Source organism: Astatotilapia calliptera, chromosome 1 (genome assembly GCF_964374335.1).
Source record: "Astatotilapia calliptera chromosome 1, fAstCal68.1, whole genome shotgun sequence".
In the NCBI taxonomy this organism is placed as follows: Eukaryota; Metazoa; Chordata; class Actinopteri; order Cichliformes; family Cichlidae; genus Astatotilapia; species Astatotilapia calliptera.
Window position 1 is genome coordinate 34805142 of NC_137422.1, and position 18059 is coordinate 34823200.

An 18059-nucleotide genomic window follows, 5' to 3' on the forward strand; every position below is an offset into this window, starting at 1 on the left:
GAGACCAGAAAAGCAACTACAAAGGAAAATCATCAGTTGGCTACAACAACTTGAAAGCCATTGACCATCCTACATACCACTGCCTGTACCCAGGGAATGTTATACCCTGTATTCATGGACTTCCAAAGATCCACAAAGAAGGAGTCCCTCTCAGACCCATTGTTAGCAGTATAAACTCAGCCACCTACAACATTTTCAACCACCTTGACACCATCCTGATTCCCCTTGTGGGGAATACACCCCATCACATCAAAAACCCCATTGACTTCACCAATAAGGTCCAGAAACGTACACAGATGAAACCATAGTGTCCTTTGATGTGGTCTCACTCTTCACCTGTATACCTATAACTGAGGCTGTGGAGTCAGAAAACGACTACAGCAAGACAGCTCCTTAAAAAAACAGAATCAGATTTACCCTTGATCAGATATGCAGACTGTTAGACCTCTGCCACCACATATTTTAAATACAACAAGGGTTTCTACAGACAAAAACATGGATGTGCAATGGGCACCCCAGTCCCACCTATTGTAACCAACCTTTACTGTCCAAATCAACTCAGTGAAAAGAAATATTTAATTAGGGAAGATACAAAGGATAATAGTTTGCCATTTGTGGACCGTGCTGTGTACACTGAGGAGAATGGAAACCTCACCACCGAAGAAGCCCACACACACAGGCCAGTACCTGATCTTTGACTCCCACCACCCTCTGGAACACAGACTTGGAGTAATCAGGACCCTGCAACAGAAAACAATCCATCTAAAAAAGAAGACCAAAAGAGAAGGAGCACACACATGTAAAGAAACCTCTTAAAACAAGTTGTTATCCCAGTTGGGTTTTGATCAAATCAACAAAGATGCACAATTTAGAAGGTCAGACAACAACAAACAGAAACAACGTTGTCATCCTGTATGTAGCAGGTTTATCAGAGAAACTCAGGATAATCTTCTCCACTCATGACATCCCAGTGCACTTCAAACCTAGCCACACACTCAGACAAAAAACTGGTTCATCCCAAGTACAAAACTCCCAGAGACAAACCAAACAACTTAGTGTGTGCTGTGCAGTGCAGCGAGGAACGCTCAGACCTCTACATTAGAGAAACCAAACAGCCACTCCATAAACGTATTGAAAGAGGAGTGAAGAAGCCATCTGTGAACGACCATCCTTGAACAGACGGTCGGCTTATCACGCCCACTGTCTGCCACCTACAATCCAGTTTTGAGATCTTCTCCCCAGCACTTTAACGCCCACTCACATCTGGCGTCAGCTGATCTCAATAGGTCACATGATAGGGTGAGTAAAGGTTTCACCTGAAACCACTGCTGATACTAACCCACACCCTTTTTCACACCTTGGCTCATGTGATGAGGCACCTGATCGATAGTGGGTCAACGACCCTCTTAAGGGACAACTCCCACTAGGGCTTAAATAGCTGGGACTTTCCACCATTTGTTCTTTGTCCCTAAGAAGCTTCTCAAATGAGAGATGAAGAAGTCCAGTCACTTTTTCTTTTCAAGCTCCTTAATTTGTCTGAAGCTGTTGCCTACCACTAGGCCACCTATGCAATTGCCCTGTGAAAAATGTAAGATCAGCTGGTCCTTAGAGCCTTTGACACTTTATTTCAATTCATTACTTTTTTGTGCATTTGCAATAATATTAATGTTTGATTTGACACAAAATCCCAGGGCACACTTGGGTTTACCTCAAGGCACAGCAGTATGTTACCACTATCCATTAACACATGTGCTTGGATTGTGAAACAATACTGGCTAAAAATATATCCTTATATCCTTGAGTTGCTATTTTTGTCTTTGTGTTTGAGTAGATCTACAGAGGTTTAGGGGAGTGAGAATAAAATGCAGCATTATAACATTTGGGGCTTTTAGGCAAGATGACTTATACAGTACAGAGTCATGCATCCATTTTTGGCCTAGCTGTGTAAAGTGCCTGGCTCTGCAGGGCTGCTGTGATTTAACACACTGCCTCCTTTCAGTGAATCTGGATATGAGGAGGGAGCAGGTTATTATTTATAGTCTAAATTCCTTTTTTTTTTTTTTTAAATGAGGAGCTAGAGCATTTTGGGGTTAGGTGTCTGGCTTAAGACTCTTGCTCAAGAGCACTTTTTAGAAGAGTGCTCAACTCACCCGTTTCCTTCACCCAGATTTTTCCCATTTAACATTCCCCATTCAAGCCTTTGACCCTTCAATCATAAGCCTGCCTCTCTAACCTATACCACACAGCTGCCCCAATTTAGAAAAAAACATTATGTCCAAAATTGTCCCCTGTTGGGAGATAATGTGAAGTAAACTACCATTATCATCTCTTATCAGTCTTAATGCGGTTCCAGCCACACTACCAAGTGATATTATAGCTGTTGTTAAATGTTACAGTCATTAACGGCACGCCATAACTCTCATTGTGCTGTTTTAGAACCGCACAAATCGACGCAGATCATTTGTTATGCTGATCGTGTCGTCAATCACTCTCTTCGTAAAGCTGCACAGCATTAGTTTAAGCTCCCTCCGCTTCAGAGTAGCCACTATAACACAAGACGAGGATCGACTGACTGATTTATCTTTGATAAGTAACCATCTGAGAGAACTTCTGACTAGAAAGCTGGTGGACTGAGTTATTTATTTATTTGTTGGATAAGTTTGTGTTACTCAAAGACTATCTGCTCACTAACAGATACAGCTGCCCTACTAGCTGACTTACTTAACTGTTGAGAAACTAATTGAGTGACTGAGAGATTGGTTTACCGTGTGACTGGCTGAGTTGACTGACTCGCTTGATACCGAGCAAATCAATTTCAAGGCGAGCGGTGGTTGCAACGGTAGAGAACTGAGCCCAATTGGCAGAAGGAACACTAATCACCACCAGGAGCCACGGATACATGTTTTGGTTGGATGTCTCGATTCCTCGTCTTCCTCTGAATGCTGATTATATTCCGCTGTGGGAGCCGACCTTCTCGACGGCCTACAGATGAGACTAAAGCCTGCTCTGTTTTGTTCCAACATCGCAATCCTCAGAGAGAGCAGAGATGAAAGATAGATAGCAAGGGAAGTAATGGAGCTGTTGACTTTGTTGTAATTAAAGAAGACAATGACTGAAGTTGTTAATCAGGCTGATGAATGTCTCCCGCTCTTTCCTTTGTGTATGGATAGCAATGCTGTACGCGCTAAGCTGATGAGAGAATTACAGTTCTCTCACTGTATTAAATAGGATCACGAACGTGCACGTTTTATCAGGATTATCCTCCTCTTTGAAAAAAAGATCAATACTACTTCTTTAGTCATATGACGGTTTCTAAAGCAAGAAAGATTTTTTTAGTGTCATAGTGATATCTTGAAAATAATACTCAGTATGCATATCAAAGCCTCTCCATATAATCTGAAAAGTAAGCATATGCAGTTTGCTCATTTGACATTTTTCTTTGGTCTGTGATCGATGTGGGAGAATGTAGTGATTAACTGTCAGGAGTTTGCTTGGTGTCCTTTCAGTCTATCCCTTCATAAAGAGCAGGGCCTGCAGCCTTGTTAACAGGAGATGGCTTAATTAGTGAAGGAGCAAGAAGGGAGTGGAATGATGATGCATTTTGCCTCTTTTTACCGAGGTCTGCACTTAGGATTACCTGCCCCCCATCTGTAATTGATGCTTCTGCCCTTTCCAAAGAATCAGAATCAGAATCAGAATCAGAAAGGGTTTTATTGCCAAATGTTGAGCAGGTTTACAACATTAGGAAATTGCTGCGGTGCTTCAGTGCAAACATACTGTCATAAATTGCGCTTAAATAGACATGAAAAAATAAAAGTAAGAAGAAGAATTAAAAGTGCTACGTAGAAAGATATATGCATGAGATATACATGAGATATATAAATGAGAATAAGAATTAAAAGTGCTACGTAGAAAGATATATACATGAGTGCAGGTGGTGATCAGTGCCAAACATGGAATGATGCAGTGAACACAGCGTAGGGTCATGTGTTAGTGGTGGGAACAGGGGTGGGAAAGACTGCTAAGATGAGCATTATGAAACACACAGTAGTTGTAGTATTTCATTGCCTTCTGCTACTTTTAAGGATTATGATGCGCAACAATTAATCTGTTGTATTAACGAGCATAGTCTAAGTAACAAAAGCCAGATATTATGGAGCCTGACATGAGAATCACTTGAATCCAATATACAAGCTCAGTCAAGTTAAAGGTTGTATACCTTCTATTAATTTTCACAAATACTGTCTCATCCTCTCAGTTCTTATGGCACTTATATTCATTCAAGAGTTTGCTTTAATTAGTTATTTAATCCAAAAAAAAAGGTGAATTTTATAACCGATGCATGTGACTAACAGCTGCTCTGAATTAAGCAGTCACAGAGAGATTTCTGTTTGGGAGTTGTATTTAAAAAGTTAGAGGACTATATCTTTCCTTATATGTTTCATGACAGCAGCCACTAGTTTGTGAAGTCCTGTTTTGAAGCCTCGAGCATTTTGGTAACAAGCGAGCGGTGGATCAGACTTTGACACAACATGCTCACTGGTAACAACTTGTCAATCAGTTAATTAAAATAATTAACTGAAATTTAAATTATCCGCATTATATTAAATAATACTTGACAAATAATTATGTTATAAATTGCAATAATAAAAGATACAAAAATAAAACATAACGCTTAACTGATGTGAGTGAGTTTGGGCGTTTAGGGCGGCCAAAATCAGAACTGAAATTAAAAACAACATAAACCCCTGCCCCTTCACACAGTAGCTAAGTAGTGATATCAGACACCGCAAAGCTTGCATGACTGGTACACAGTGCATGATTCAAAATCTTTTGAAATGTAGAAGAGGAAGAAAAGAGAGCAGAGAGGGACTAAAATAAAACGTGTTACTCATGGCTAAGAGGTATTTTTTAAGTGGAGACAGGTTTATTTATGCCACAAAATTTAGAAGAATAAATCAAACTAGAGTTTGTGTCAAAGCTGTAATGTTACCGCTAACGAGTAAATCAAATCTTTTATTCTTCATGCAATCTCTCTCTACAAATCAACACAGTTGTCTAGCAGAGAATGTTCTTTTCTACTATTTTTAAATCATGTTGTGCTTCATTGATTTTGAAATATTTCACTTATTAATATTGATGGTATTATTATACAAACCTCTCTCACAAAACGCTTACAAAAATCTGAGATAAATAAATAATTTCTTTTGTTATTCTTACTCATATGTTGTTTAAAAAACTGGAAAAGAATTTATTGCTAACAGAGCCACATAACTTTTAATGTAAAGCTTTATGAAGCCCTTCTTATGGAGGATTAGAAATGCTATTACTGCTACTACTAATAATAATGATGATCATCACATAATGCTGTGACAATATTATTTTGGTCATCCCACCCAGCATTAATGCCCCATACACCTGTTCCAAACTCACTGTACTAATAATACCTAAAACTCAAAGGAGGAAGCAAAACACAAGAGAATAAAATTTATTATGAACTGGCCAGTAATCTAGAAAACTGCATTACATTTAGTTTTTTTTAGTATGAAGATTCACATTTTGATAACATTAATCTTTTCTATTTCTATATGTACTTTTCAGATAGAATGTCTGCAGAAAAAAGATCAAGAAATGGCAATGCTTTGGTAATGGCTATTTAATAGCTACTTGCCCTCATACAAAGGGACAGATGGCAGACATGACTTTTATAGAGGTCATGCTGGACAGACAGTTTAGTGACAATAAGATTTTGAAATGACAGTGAAACATTTGTAAGACATCTTTGTAAGATAAGGCGATGGCATTCGGTCTTAGATATTTTTATATCACTACTTTATCATTTGTCAATTTCACTTTTTTGAAAATGTCACAATTCCTATCAATTCCTGAGTAATATTTGATTAAGATATGTGGATATTGTGAATCTTAAAAAAAGAGACAAAAAGGGAGCAACAAAGACAGTGGGAAAGGAAAAATATAGAGCTGAGATATATAGCACAATGAGAGGGGAAAAAAACCCGGCAGGGAATGAGTGGATAGGGGGAGGTGGAAAGGAGGGAGAAGACTGGAGAGAGATGGAAATTGAAGAGATGTAGTGAATCAATGTGCTTGTCACATCTCCATCCCTTGGGATCCATGTTTTTTAATCTAATTAGCCAGCCCGGTCTTTGTGTTGCTGTCTATCAGTGGTAGCGTCTCAAGGTCAGATCTTCCTTCAGAGGTCTGAGCAGAAACACCAGTCCTGTTGGTATTCAATTACAGCTTAGCCTCACTCTAAACCTCCACATCAGACCTCTCTGCTCAGCAAAGTGGAAACACTCGGAGTGTGTTCATATGCATTTCAGCTCCAAAACATACACACACTCCGCTGATACTCTGATTACGCTAATGCACACTCATTACGGTTCACAGGAATATCTCAGCGCTGCGTAGAGCTCTGCATGTAAATTTCACTGTCGGAGTCAGTCAATTAGTTAAAGTCATTAATAAATGTACAGACGAGTGACAAATTAAAGGAAAACCCTGGATAAAAAAAAACGGAGAAATACTAATGCACTGCATGGTACACCTGAGCTATTATAAGGTGTGTATAAAAATGCTAAATAGGCCTAGATAATAATAATTTTGCATCAGTATGCCTAGATGAAAGATTGTCAGGAAACAAAGTCAAAACAATGAACTCAAAGTCAGATGGGAGGAGCTTCAGTCACAAAGACTGTTTAAGAACAGATATCTGCATTCAGATCATAGACGGTATGAAAGATGAACTTAACTAAAGTGGCAACATCCATTGGTCTTAAGATTCATATTTCAAAGCTTCAACATAAATTTTTTGCCCATCAGCATGTTGTTTTCTTGAGGGTGAAGCGCTAGGTTAGCAGCTAACAAGAGCAAGTTTACTTAGCAGCTGCATACCTAAATTGTACAGGTGCAATGCAAAGATCCAGATACCTGCTTTTTAGGTACAAACCAAATACTAAAAGTTCAGTCACCAAAATTTAGGCATGAACTTCGTGGACGGTCTCTGCCAAAGCAAGCCAGAAAATCATTTAAAATTTTCCAAATGTCACACACATAGTATTGAGGTCCAATTTAATGACCAAAGTAGCAGAAATGATGCTTGCAGACACCCATCAGCCCCAGCTGCCTTTTCTAGGACACCTGTCAATCAAATCAGCCACACCCCTAATTTAATTATCCAGGTGAATGAGTCATGGAAAAAAAAGAAAAAAGAAGAATTGCCCTACTCAGAGTTGTTATGAAGGAGAAATTATCCATAGAGGCCAAAACTGTAGCGTGTACCTGGCTGTAGAATACTTTTTAACATGGGAGTCTGTGGGGATTGACTGTCTTCTGAACCAGCCTCATCTAGAGCAGGGGTGCCCAATCCCGGTCCTCGAGAGCTACCGTCCTGCAGCTTTTAGATGCATCCCTACTCCAACACAGCTGAATCAAATGAATGGCTTGTTATCAGGCCTTTGCCAAACACGATGGCATGCTGAAGAGGCAATCAAACCATTTGATTCAGCTGTGTTGGAGTAGGGATGCATCTAAAAGCTGCAGGACGGTAGCTCTCGAGGACCGGGATTGGGCAGCCCTGATCTAGAGGAACTGCAGTTTTTGACACTCATTTTTCAGCCTTGGAGGATTCTTTTTAATACAGCTCTATGGGGAAAACAGCAACATAAACTGCTATTTGCAGCTGAAAGAGGGATACCAGTGTAAGGTTGCAGTAAATAAATCGCTGATTACAAAGAAAGTATGAAAAAAACATTAGGGCCATTTTAAGAACAAGAAGCTATAGAGTAAGTGGAAGAGGTTATTACTACGAGAGAAAAAAATGATGCTTTTACTTGTATTACTGTATGACTGCAAATCGTAATACAGAAAAACTTGTAATATAACTTTAACTTGTAATATACTGTTTAAATTGTTTCCTGGTGCCATTTGTGTTATGATGACATTGATCTGAACTTGCAAAAGCAAAAGGATGTGATCCTTAGACAAAATATAAAATAAGACAAAATAGTTTTTCTTGCAAATTTATGACGTTATTTCTCTAAATATACAACATCTCTTTTTTAACCAACATCTGCTTTATTATCTATGAAAGAAGGGGTAAAAATGAAAGTAATTGCAATTACGTTTCATCGCAATTTCATAAAGACAACAGCACAAGTTTGAAAGGTTTTACTGTTGTGAAAGCATAGGTAATCTTTGAAATTTTGCACTTTTCTAGAAATGGACCCCTTTATCCTATGATGAAACATATCTATCCTGATGGGAGTGGTCTTTGCAAACACGCCCCATCCATTAAATGTCAACATACCATTCACATGAACAGCATGAACCATGTTTTCCATTGCATTGTAATGAGATGATCAATCACTTTACCCGTTGGTAATTTTAATGTTGTGGCTGAATGCTATATATCTACATAAATCTGCTGGTATAGTTGTATGTCAGTGAATGCATTAATAAACACATTAACAATCGATCATCTCAAAAACACAATAATCAATCACAGTGTTGATGGCTGAGGTCATGATGGCATTTGCTTTATTTCCTTTAGTCCTTTGCCTTTGATCATCAGGTAAAAAATGGAAAAACCAGGGAGCAAATGCAGGTTTGCCAAAACTACTATAAATACATTGAATATTGGAAAGCAAAATCAATATGACCCATAGAGCCAGAACAGCCACACAAATAGTCCACACGTGACATGTAGTAAACGTGTGACTGTTTAAGGCATATAAGATGAAGTCAAGCATTGCTAAATAAAAGATCTCCTGCTGTATTGATCTCACAGGGCCAAGGAGATCAGCCAAACATCAGCTCTGGCTCCAGTCTGGCCCAGGACATCGATTTTGCAAGTACCTAATACAACGTCCCCCCCGATCGCTGCCAAGCTTGAAATGCATCATAAAGCAGTTGCATTGTGGAAGCATTTTCTGCCTCATAAAACAGCCAAACACACAGAAGCTGTGCTAAGCCAGACGGCTGCCACTGCTGGAGATGTGATGCTGGTTGCTAAAAAATGCCAGCGCCCTCCATGCTGACTAGGTCAGCAAAGACCTGGAGAGCAATGGATCAAACCTACTAAAAAGCTTAAAATACAATGAAAGAGAGCTTAGTGGATCAGCTTGGAGCCCCTTACTCATGAGATTAGATGAAACAATAATCCCTATACTAGGAGACTGCTTTGATATAAATTTAGCCTGAAATAACACATATAGCTGGTGGCAATCCACCAATGACAATCTCAAATTTAAGATTAAACTATGGGAATTTCCAGATATTTGAGCGAAAATACTGAGCCTGATCAATCAAATTCAAACCTGTAGTTCAAATTGTAACATTTCTCTCTGTTAATACAAATGCAGTCCAGTGGTTCAACATAGAAGCACGTATCTGTGCTATGCTCCCAACTAAAATTTCTTCAATTTAATTTTCATACTACTGATGTATAACTTGAAGTTGACTAAATGACGTAACAATTCAATTTTATTTATACAGCGCCAAATCACAACAACAGTCACCCCAAGTCGCTTTATATTGTAAGGTAGACCCTACAGTAATACATGCAGACAAAAACCCAAGCACTCTGGCGAAAGTGGGAAGGAAAAGCTTCCTTTTAACAGGAAGAAACCTCCAGCAGTACCAGATTCAGGGAGGGCCGGCCATCTGCTGCGACTGGTTGGTGTGAGAGAAGGAAGACAGAACAGAATCTTCATGTGTGACTGAAATAAAAACGAGCCTCCCAGTTACAATTCAACATGTGAGTTTATGACATGTGAGGACTGTCTGGCCGTATGTCTATTCTTTTCTGTTATTTCCAGTCACAGTTTGGTACTGTGGTACCACTTGTTTAGATTTAGTTAAAGATCACTTTGGATTAAAATTAGTGCTGTCAGCGTTAATCTAGTTAAAATGACGTTAACGCTATAACCGCATTAACGTGGCAAATCTCCGTTAGCTGGTTAACGCGGATCGCCCCGTGTGTTGTGTCAACGCGTCAGCGCCATCCAGCCCCACACACGGAGCAATCCGCGTTAACTCGCTGACGAAGATTTGCCACTTTAATGCGGTTATAGCGTTAACGTCATTTTATCGAGATTAGCGCTGACAGCACCAATTAAAATACATTTCTGCTTGCTTGAAAGCCTTGTGCAGTTGCAGGCTTTTTTAGCCAGGTTAACAGGGTCAGCGTTTGTCTACTAAGTAATTGTGTGCTCCATTCTTTAACTCTAGACTGAATAATCTTTTGCTATCTATTTAATTTATTTCAAGGAACAAGATCTTGTCGGTGCCCACCACTGCAACTGCAACTTCACCTGCACATATCAGAAGTGCATTTAATGCTCATCTGAAGCTTTCTTCTCTTCATCTTAAGTAGATCCACCTCACCCTGTACAGGAATGTAGGATCTTTTTCCTATGAAAGGCCACTTCAGTTCTTATAACATCCGTTGAGGGCCATACTGAATTATTGAGCATATATGGTACTAACCTCCTTCATGCTGGAACTGTTTCACTTTGCTGTAGTATCTAATGTTAGATGCTGTTTTTTGGTATGTTATTCACAGCTTGTTCACGTCAGTTTTAAGTGGCAGTTACTCGATGTACAAGTTAAATTTGTTCACAGCAAAAAAAAAAAAAAAAAAAAAAAAAAAAAAGCAGCTTGCTTAAACAAGTCTGAGCTTGACAGTGCAAGCCATGGCTTGCAAAGACAAAAATTTGTCACTCAAGTCAAACTCAGCAAAAATCAAATGCCCAAATGTCTAAGGGAAAGGTGTAGTATACTACTTTATGAAGTTTTTTCCAAAAACAAAGAAAAAAATTGAGATATTTTTTAAACTAAATTCCCATGCAGGCCAAACTATCATGCAGACTGTTTCACATTACTGCTCAATTACTTTTGTTTCTCTGTTCTCCGCTCTCTTCATCTTGCACTGACAGCAGACTGCCATAGTCTACCATTTATACCTTAGCTAGTAGTGACATTACCATTGCTCAGGGGGTGTACCAATACCTGCAAGCAGAAAACCTTTTTTCTACAGAAGTCTTTCCATGGTACAGAAAGGAGAACCTTTTGGGTTATATTTCATAGATATTTGATGGATGCTCTTTGGTTAACTGTGTTAAGAAGCAGAGGTGTGGACTCGAGTCACATGACTTGGACTCGAGTCAGACTCGAGTCATTAATTTTATGACTTTAGACTTGACTTGAAAAAATGTTCTAAGACTTGTGACTTGACTTGGACTTTTACACCAATGACCTGGGACTTGAATTGGACTTTAACCGGTTTACTTGAAAAGACTTGATATTTTACCCCAAATATAAAATTTAACATGCATATTATATAGAGATTGAAAATGTGACGTCATTCACGGGTAGAACCGCAAAGGATTCTGGGAACTCGTGGCAAGAGGTACTAGCGCACACAGACTTTCAATTGAAATCAGTTATACAGCGATAAAAAGAAACACAAAAATGTCAAGAAGCTGTTGTATTATTAACTGCAATAGCCGGTCGCATGACAGCCACGGGAAGCCGACGGGTAAAGAGATCGGTTGTTATCGGATTACGTCGTTGAAGAGAAATTGTTCGAGCCATGTTTCCGAAGTAACAAAGACGCGACGGATGGCCTGGATTGCAGCCATTCAAAGACCAAATATAACGTCCCAGAACTCTCCAGCTCACAGGTTAGTCTGCTCCAAGCATTTCCACACAGGTCAGTCTGCTGTTGTAGTTAATGCGTCATTTTTCTTAACATAATTGGTGATGTAGGTTACAAGCAAGTCTGGCGCTGAACAGAAATTGTCGCGCTATGCTCCTTTATTTATTGTGCATAAATAGTGAATTGTCCTGACACAATATTGCGTTTCGCTTCTGTTATTATGGTACATTGACAAAAACATATACTTTTATTCACAGGGTAAAACAGGTTTTTTGTATCACTAATTGCCCAGTACAATTACAGCATACAATATTATTGTCACTGCTACATTTCTGTGATGGGTACCAGAAATTATTTCCACTACTAATTAATTACCGTTGAGCTCAAAGGTCCTATTAATAAACGGTTAACGAATGTGTATTTATGACGACGATTTGTGAGACTGGTAAACTTATGATACGTATGATGGTCTTTCGTTCTACACTGTGCGTTTCAAGGTCCTGCACCCATCTGTCGGTAAACTGTACCTGGGCTTGTTGCAGTGACCTGAAGTTACTAAACTTCATGAGTGTATGCACTCACTCCAAGAACCGTATGATTATAAATATGCATATAAATATGCTACGATGAGATAGCTGACTTCATCTAACTAGCAAATGTTGTCCAGGCTACGTTGGTGATACAGTTTTTTTAATGTATATGATATTTTTGTCATGCGATTTTAAAGCCGGTCCTACAAGCGCATCCAAGAATAACATGCAGCTTATCTCAGAACTGTCGGTGAAAATTATTCTTGGAGCTAAGTTTAATTGAGCTGCATTTTAAAGAGGTGCAATTTCACAATTTGTGTATATTTTCTAAGTTCACTATTTTGTCATGTGTTGAGAAAAACAGATTTAAAAATTACATGGTCTAATATTTACATTTAGCATATAACTGCAACATGCTTTTTTTTCGTTTTTTTGAATGACTCGAAAGGACTTGAAATTCAAAGTTTCAGACTTGTGACTTGACTCGGACTTTTACACCAGTGACTTGAGACTCGACTCTGACTTGCCTGACATTACTTGAGACTTGACTTGAGACTTGAGGATAAAGACTTGAGACTTACTTGAGACTTGCAAAACAATGACTTGGTCCCACCTCTGTTAAGAAGACATGCAAAAGATGAAAAGGTGCGAAGGTCTCGGTCTGTGATCTTGGTGTGCAGAAGATCTGAAGGTACGTGTGAGTCATTGTGAGGTATTTCACTCGGGTTGCAGACACTGGCAAAATCTTTTTCCTGATCAAATCCTATGTTGATAACGGAGGCATGATTGTGAATTACTCAACCTCTGAAGTTGTCTGAGAAGAGCTTCACCACCTCCTTAAGTGAATGATCCGTGACAAATCCCTGAAGAAAGCACTTTAGTGTGGTGAAAAGATCATCTTCCAGGAAAGGTAGCATCAGCTTATCAGTTAGAAACTTTATTAGAGAAGCGTGACACTCTTGAGCAATGGAGAGGAAGATGTTTTGATTTTTAGCAATAACATGACATGTCTTTTGGGTTCTGTTTTTGTTTTGTTTTTTTAAACAGACCAAAAGAATTCATTTATTTTTTACAGTTGTAAAGGCACTAACATTAGCAGCACACAGCATGTCTAGAGCCCTTGGATATATTCTAATGGCTCTTTTTTGCCTTTTTAGTGACATTTTCCAACGATCTATGTTGACAGTATCTGAGAGGCACAACCACTGAACCGTTACTTCAGTGCAACAGTCACTTCTGGCTGGGGATTCCCAAAAAAGCCAATAAGAACAATTTAGAGTGAGTTCAGTGCAATGTGAATAATGCAGTCTACAACTCCATATGCTGGGGAATTCAGAGGCAGTCTCCTCTTCCAGATAACTGTGCAGTTTCTCAAACAGCCTCTAGTTTACATTTGTTCTATCCACTGATAACTGCAATATGCCATGAATCCAAACACTACTGCAGTTGTTGCACAGTTTGCAGAAATCATCTGCACAGCTATGTCGAAGAAAAAACAAAATCCATTAATGCAAATATCTATCACATGGACCAATTCAAAGCATTTATGTATTAGGCATATAGATATTGTCAAGGCGGCCTGCTGAAGTTGAAACAACATAATGGGTATTTTAAAAACTGCTGATCTACTGGAAATTTCCCACACAACCATCTATAGGGTTTAATGGTCTAAAAAAGAGAGCTGCCAGTGAGTGGGCTGGTCTGATGAGTCTGGATTTTGTATGGTAGCATATTTCTGGTAACAGAATTTCCATACTATAGATATATCCGTCTTGTATTAAGACAGGATGTAGGGTTTAAGTTTTCTTAGCACATTTTTGGCACCTTAGTACCTTATAGCACTAAAGGACAAAAACTTAATACTTTTCTGTACTGCATAGAAAATTTGGCCATGCAACTTGACTGAAAAAAAACTTTGAAGATGTTGCTGTGTAAGATACGTTCACACGAGACGTTTATGTGTTGCACTTGGAACACCACTATTTCAATTGGCTTGTTTCACAGAACCATGGTCCATCTTTGTGACTGCACACAGCTCAGGAGTGCTTGCAGGCAGAAAAATTTGAAAGTTGTCTTCAACGAGTGTGCAATATGACCAAAATCTCATATCCCAATGCAACTTATTTCTTTTTCCAATAACAACATATATCACAATATAGTGCATTTTCTGTCAACTCAATGAATAGTTTATATCATGATCACACAGAATTATTATTTCTTTTTTTCAATTAAATAGTCAAAAATAAAGGCTACGCATTCATATGTGATTTCTGTCCTTTTATTTAAAACACCTGGGAAAATATTTCACTAAGAATGTAAACATAAAAATATTAATGCATAAATGTAAAATCTTTTTTCAGTAACAAATGATAACAGGCCCAACATAATATACTGCTATATTAAATACACAGACCAACAAAATGCAAACTGTAGCAGTAATATCAGGCTCACAACATATATTAAATATGAAAAGAATAAAGCACAAACAACTATATAAGATTAATAAACACTTCAAACAAAATAAATATAGGCCTTATGTGTTGTTACCTGTAGTGACATGGACAAAGCCACATGACTCAAGAGGTTCCCTGAGGCCTCTGGCTATCATTTCTCACATCAGGAAAATAGCCCGTCTTCAGTCATCAACTGCAGAGTGTGCAGTCTCGGATGAAGTGCTCATACAGGGATGTGTTACTCGGCTTGTCCAGGTGATTCTTGCGTAGGTGGTAGACGAGGTTTGCTGTGCTACCAGTTTGCAGCAGTACAGTTTTCTGTTCCGTGTAAGACGTTTCATAACCAACTCATATATGAGGTAGGATGTTTAAGTTTAAGACCACTTGAAAAATGGCAAAGAAAAATCACATTTTGCATGTTTGGATCTTAACAACGTTTCAAGTTGAGCTTCAACATCCAACAAGAAGAAATGGGAGTGAGACTAAACATTTTTTGAGTATGCAATTTATTGAAAACAATGCTTAAACTGAAAAAGGCTGTTCTACAGCTGATCAAAAGTTTAAGACCACATGCCTTTAAAAATCCAATCCTGTGCAAAAATGTGGATTCAGTGCCATTTTTTGTCATGTAGTCACACTGTCATGACATTCTGATTGCAAAGGCCTTTTTTGAACATGGTCGGGTTGTTGAACTGCATAAGCAGTGTCTTTTGCAGTGCGCCATCACTGCTGAGGCGGGACGAAGTAAGACAGTCATTTGGAATTTCTTAAATGATCCTATGGGTTATGGAACACAAAAAGTCAAGTGAAAGACCAAAAAAAAAAAAAAAAAATTTCACCAGCACTGAGCCAGAGGATCCAATTGGCTGTCCGTAACGACACTGGACAATCCTCGACCCAAATTAAGGCGGTTAGTGGTGCCGACTGCAGCCCCATAACCATCAGACGGCCTCATCTCTTTGAATGCCACAGAACTGACCATTTGGACTTTGCAAGACAGCACCAAACATGGGACACTGAAAAGTGGAAGAAAGTTTTATTCTCTGATGACAAAGAAATGTAACGTTGATGGTCCTGATGGTTTTCTAAGCGCCACAGTGGAGGGGATGCCATAACGGCCTGGGTTGTTGTAAAACAGCCTGTTTCACTTTAAACATTGTTTTCAATAAATGCTCAAAAAATGTTTTGTCTCACTCCCATTTCTTCTTGTTGGATGTTGAAGCTCTGCTTGAAACGTTAAGATCCAAACATGCAAAATACAATTTTTTTTACCATTTTTCAAGTGGTCTTAAACTTTTGATCGGGACTATATGACACAGCCTTACTAACTAACTGCTTGGCAGAGGTCAAGGTATCCAGCAGACAGCAGGAAGGCAAAATGGAAAAGTAGTTAATAACCATGTATCTCAGGTAAAAAAAAAAAATACATGGCATATGTTTTGAGTTTGGAGGAAAACAGGGTTCCATCAAAGCAGGTAGGTCATCAATTTTTTTTTAAATTGCATAGATGATTATAGTCAGTGTTTAAATGCAGCTTAGATTTGCTCTATGTTTATCTCAATAGTTCTACAGATCTGTGGAAGCTCCAAAGGTAAAGAGGGAAATGGGTAAGAAAAACAGACTGACATCCCAATGAAACCTTTATTCACCCATTTTAATCCTTCCTCTCTGGTTCCCACAAACAGTTTGCTGAGCCATGTGCAAAAGTCACAGCAGAAACAATTAGTGTAACCTTGAATTTTTAACCTCTAACAGAGCTTCAGAGATCTGGTAAACTCACTTTTTTCTATCTTCACCAGAAACTTGTAGTCATCAGCCCTAAACAACACTGCCTTGTGAGACATTTTGTAGAGCTTTCTCTGCAGACTAAAAATAAAAGCTTCAGATAACTTTCTCACATATGTTGTAGTACTCCTCAAGACAGACTTTGATGTGCAAAACTGGTGGATTGTAGTAACTTTGATGAACCTTTTACTTTAAAGTTTAACTTCTGATTAAGATAAGTAACAACTTTTACTCATTTTCCTTTCAAAAACGTACATATGAATGGGTGAAATTCCTTATCTGACACAGCCCCACACCAGTGCTTTCAAAAGGACTTGAAGATTAAACAGAAGGAATCTACACAAGCTCCGCATCAGATCATCAACAATGTCTATGGCCGACTCTGCTATTTTTCAAGCTGCTCCAAAACTCTAGAAACTGTTAACAAAGAGAAAAACTATTCTCTATATAAGCAAAGCATAGTGGACAGTTAACAAGAAGAAATATTGAAAATAAACTGCAGATCTCTCTTTAAAGAGTTGAGAGAAGTGTTTCACAGATCTTTGAGATTACAGAGAGCTGCGACTTACAATTTGATTCTTATAACAACAAGGGATTTATGTTATTAGCCTGTGTCATTCATATTTGTATCAACAGATTTTACTTGTGTTTTAGGATTCATGTAATCACTTATATTTTTAGTTTAACTAAATCTGATTTGAAAATATAATTTATTATGGATTTATATTTGTATGCCCGGAATTTGGACTTCATTTTTTTCTGTCTGTATGTGTATTATAGTTACATGATTTTGACAATAAAAATTTTAGAATAATCTTGTCAGCATGTCCTGGGTCTGCCCCAGGATTTCCTGGATGGACATGGCTGAAACACTTCTAAAAGGTGTCCACGAGGCATCCTTTTCTGCTGAACCAAGCCAATTGGCTTGGTTTGATGAGGAGTAGCATCTCTGCTCTGAACTCCTCCTGAATGACTGAGCTCCTCTCGCTATCTTTAACACTGAGCTCAGGCATCCTTTGGAGGAATCTTATTGCAGGCACTTATATCCACAGTCTCATTCTTTCGGTTACCACATGGCCAGAAGTGAGAGCAGGAATGTAGAGTGTCCAGTAAATCGACTGCCTCGGCTTCGCGGTCAGCTCTTGTTATCACAACAGACCAGTGCAGCACACACATTACTGCAGGTGTTGCACCAATCTGTCAAAAAATCTCTCACTCCCTTCTTCCCTCACTTCTGAACAAGACCACAAGATACTTAAACTCCACTACTTGGGCAGGAACTCATTCCCAACCCACATCTGAGAACCATGGTCTCAGACTTAGAGGTGCTAAATATCATCTGACCCACTTCACACTCAGCTGCAACACTTTCCAAACTGAAGGTCATCATTTAGTGATGCCTGCATGACAAAGGTCACTCACAAAAGGCTGAGATGAGATACTGAGGCCACCAAACCCAACACCCTCCATACCCTGCACCTAGAAATTCTGTCTGAACCAAATTGGTGACAAAGGGCAGCCCTGGTGGGCTCTAATACCCATCGCAAACAAGTCTGATTTTCTGCAATGCTAACCAAGTTCTAGTTATGGCTGTACAGGATATAATAGCCA

At 38.8% G+C, this 18059-nt stretch overlaps 1 long non-coding RNA gene across 2 annotated transcripts in view; it reads right to left on the bottom strand.

Moving 5' to 3' along the window:
- The window catches only part of LOC145428238 (uncharacterized), a 183009-nt gene that overhangs the window by 114927 nt on the left and 50023 nt on the right, over window positions 1-18059 (bottom strand). Inside the window, exon 4 of one of the 2 annotated variants that reach the window (XR_013908483.1) lies at window positions 688-741. The exons of the other annotated variant lie outside the window; for it this stretch is intronic. This is a non-coding gene — a long non-coding RNA (uncharacterized LOC145428238). The remainder of the gene's footprint in view (window positions 1-687; window positions 742-18059) is intronic. 2 annotated transcript variants of the gene reach the window in all.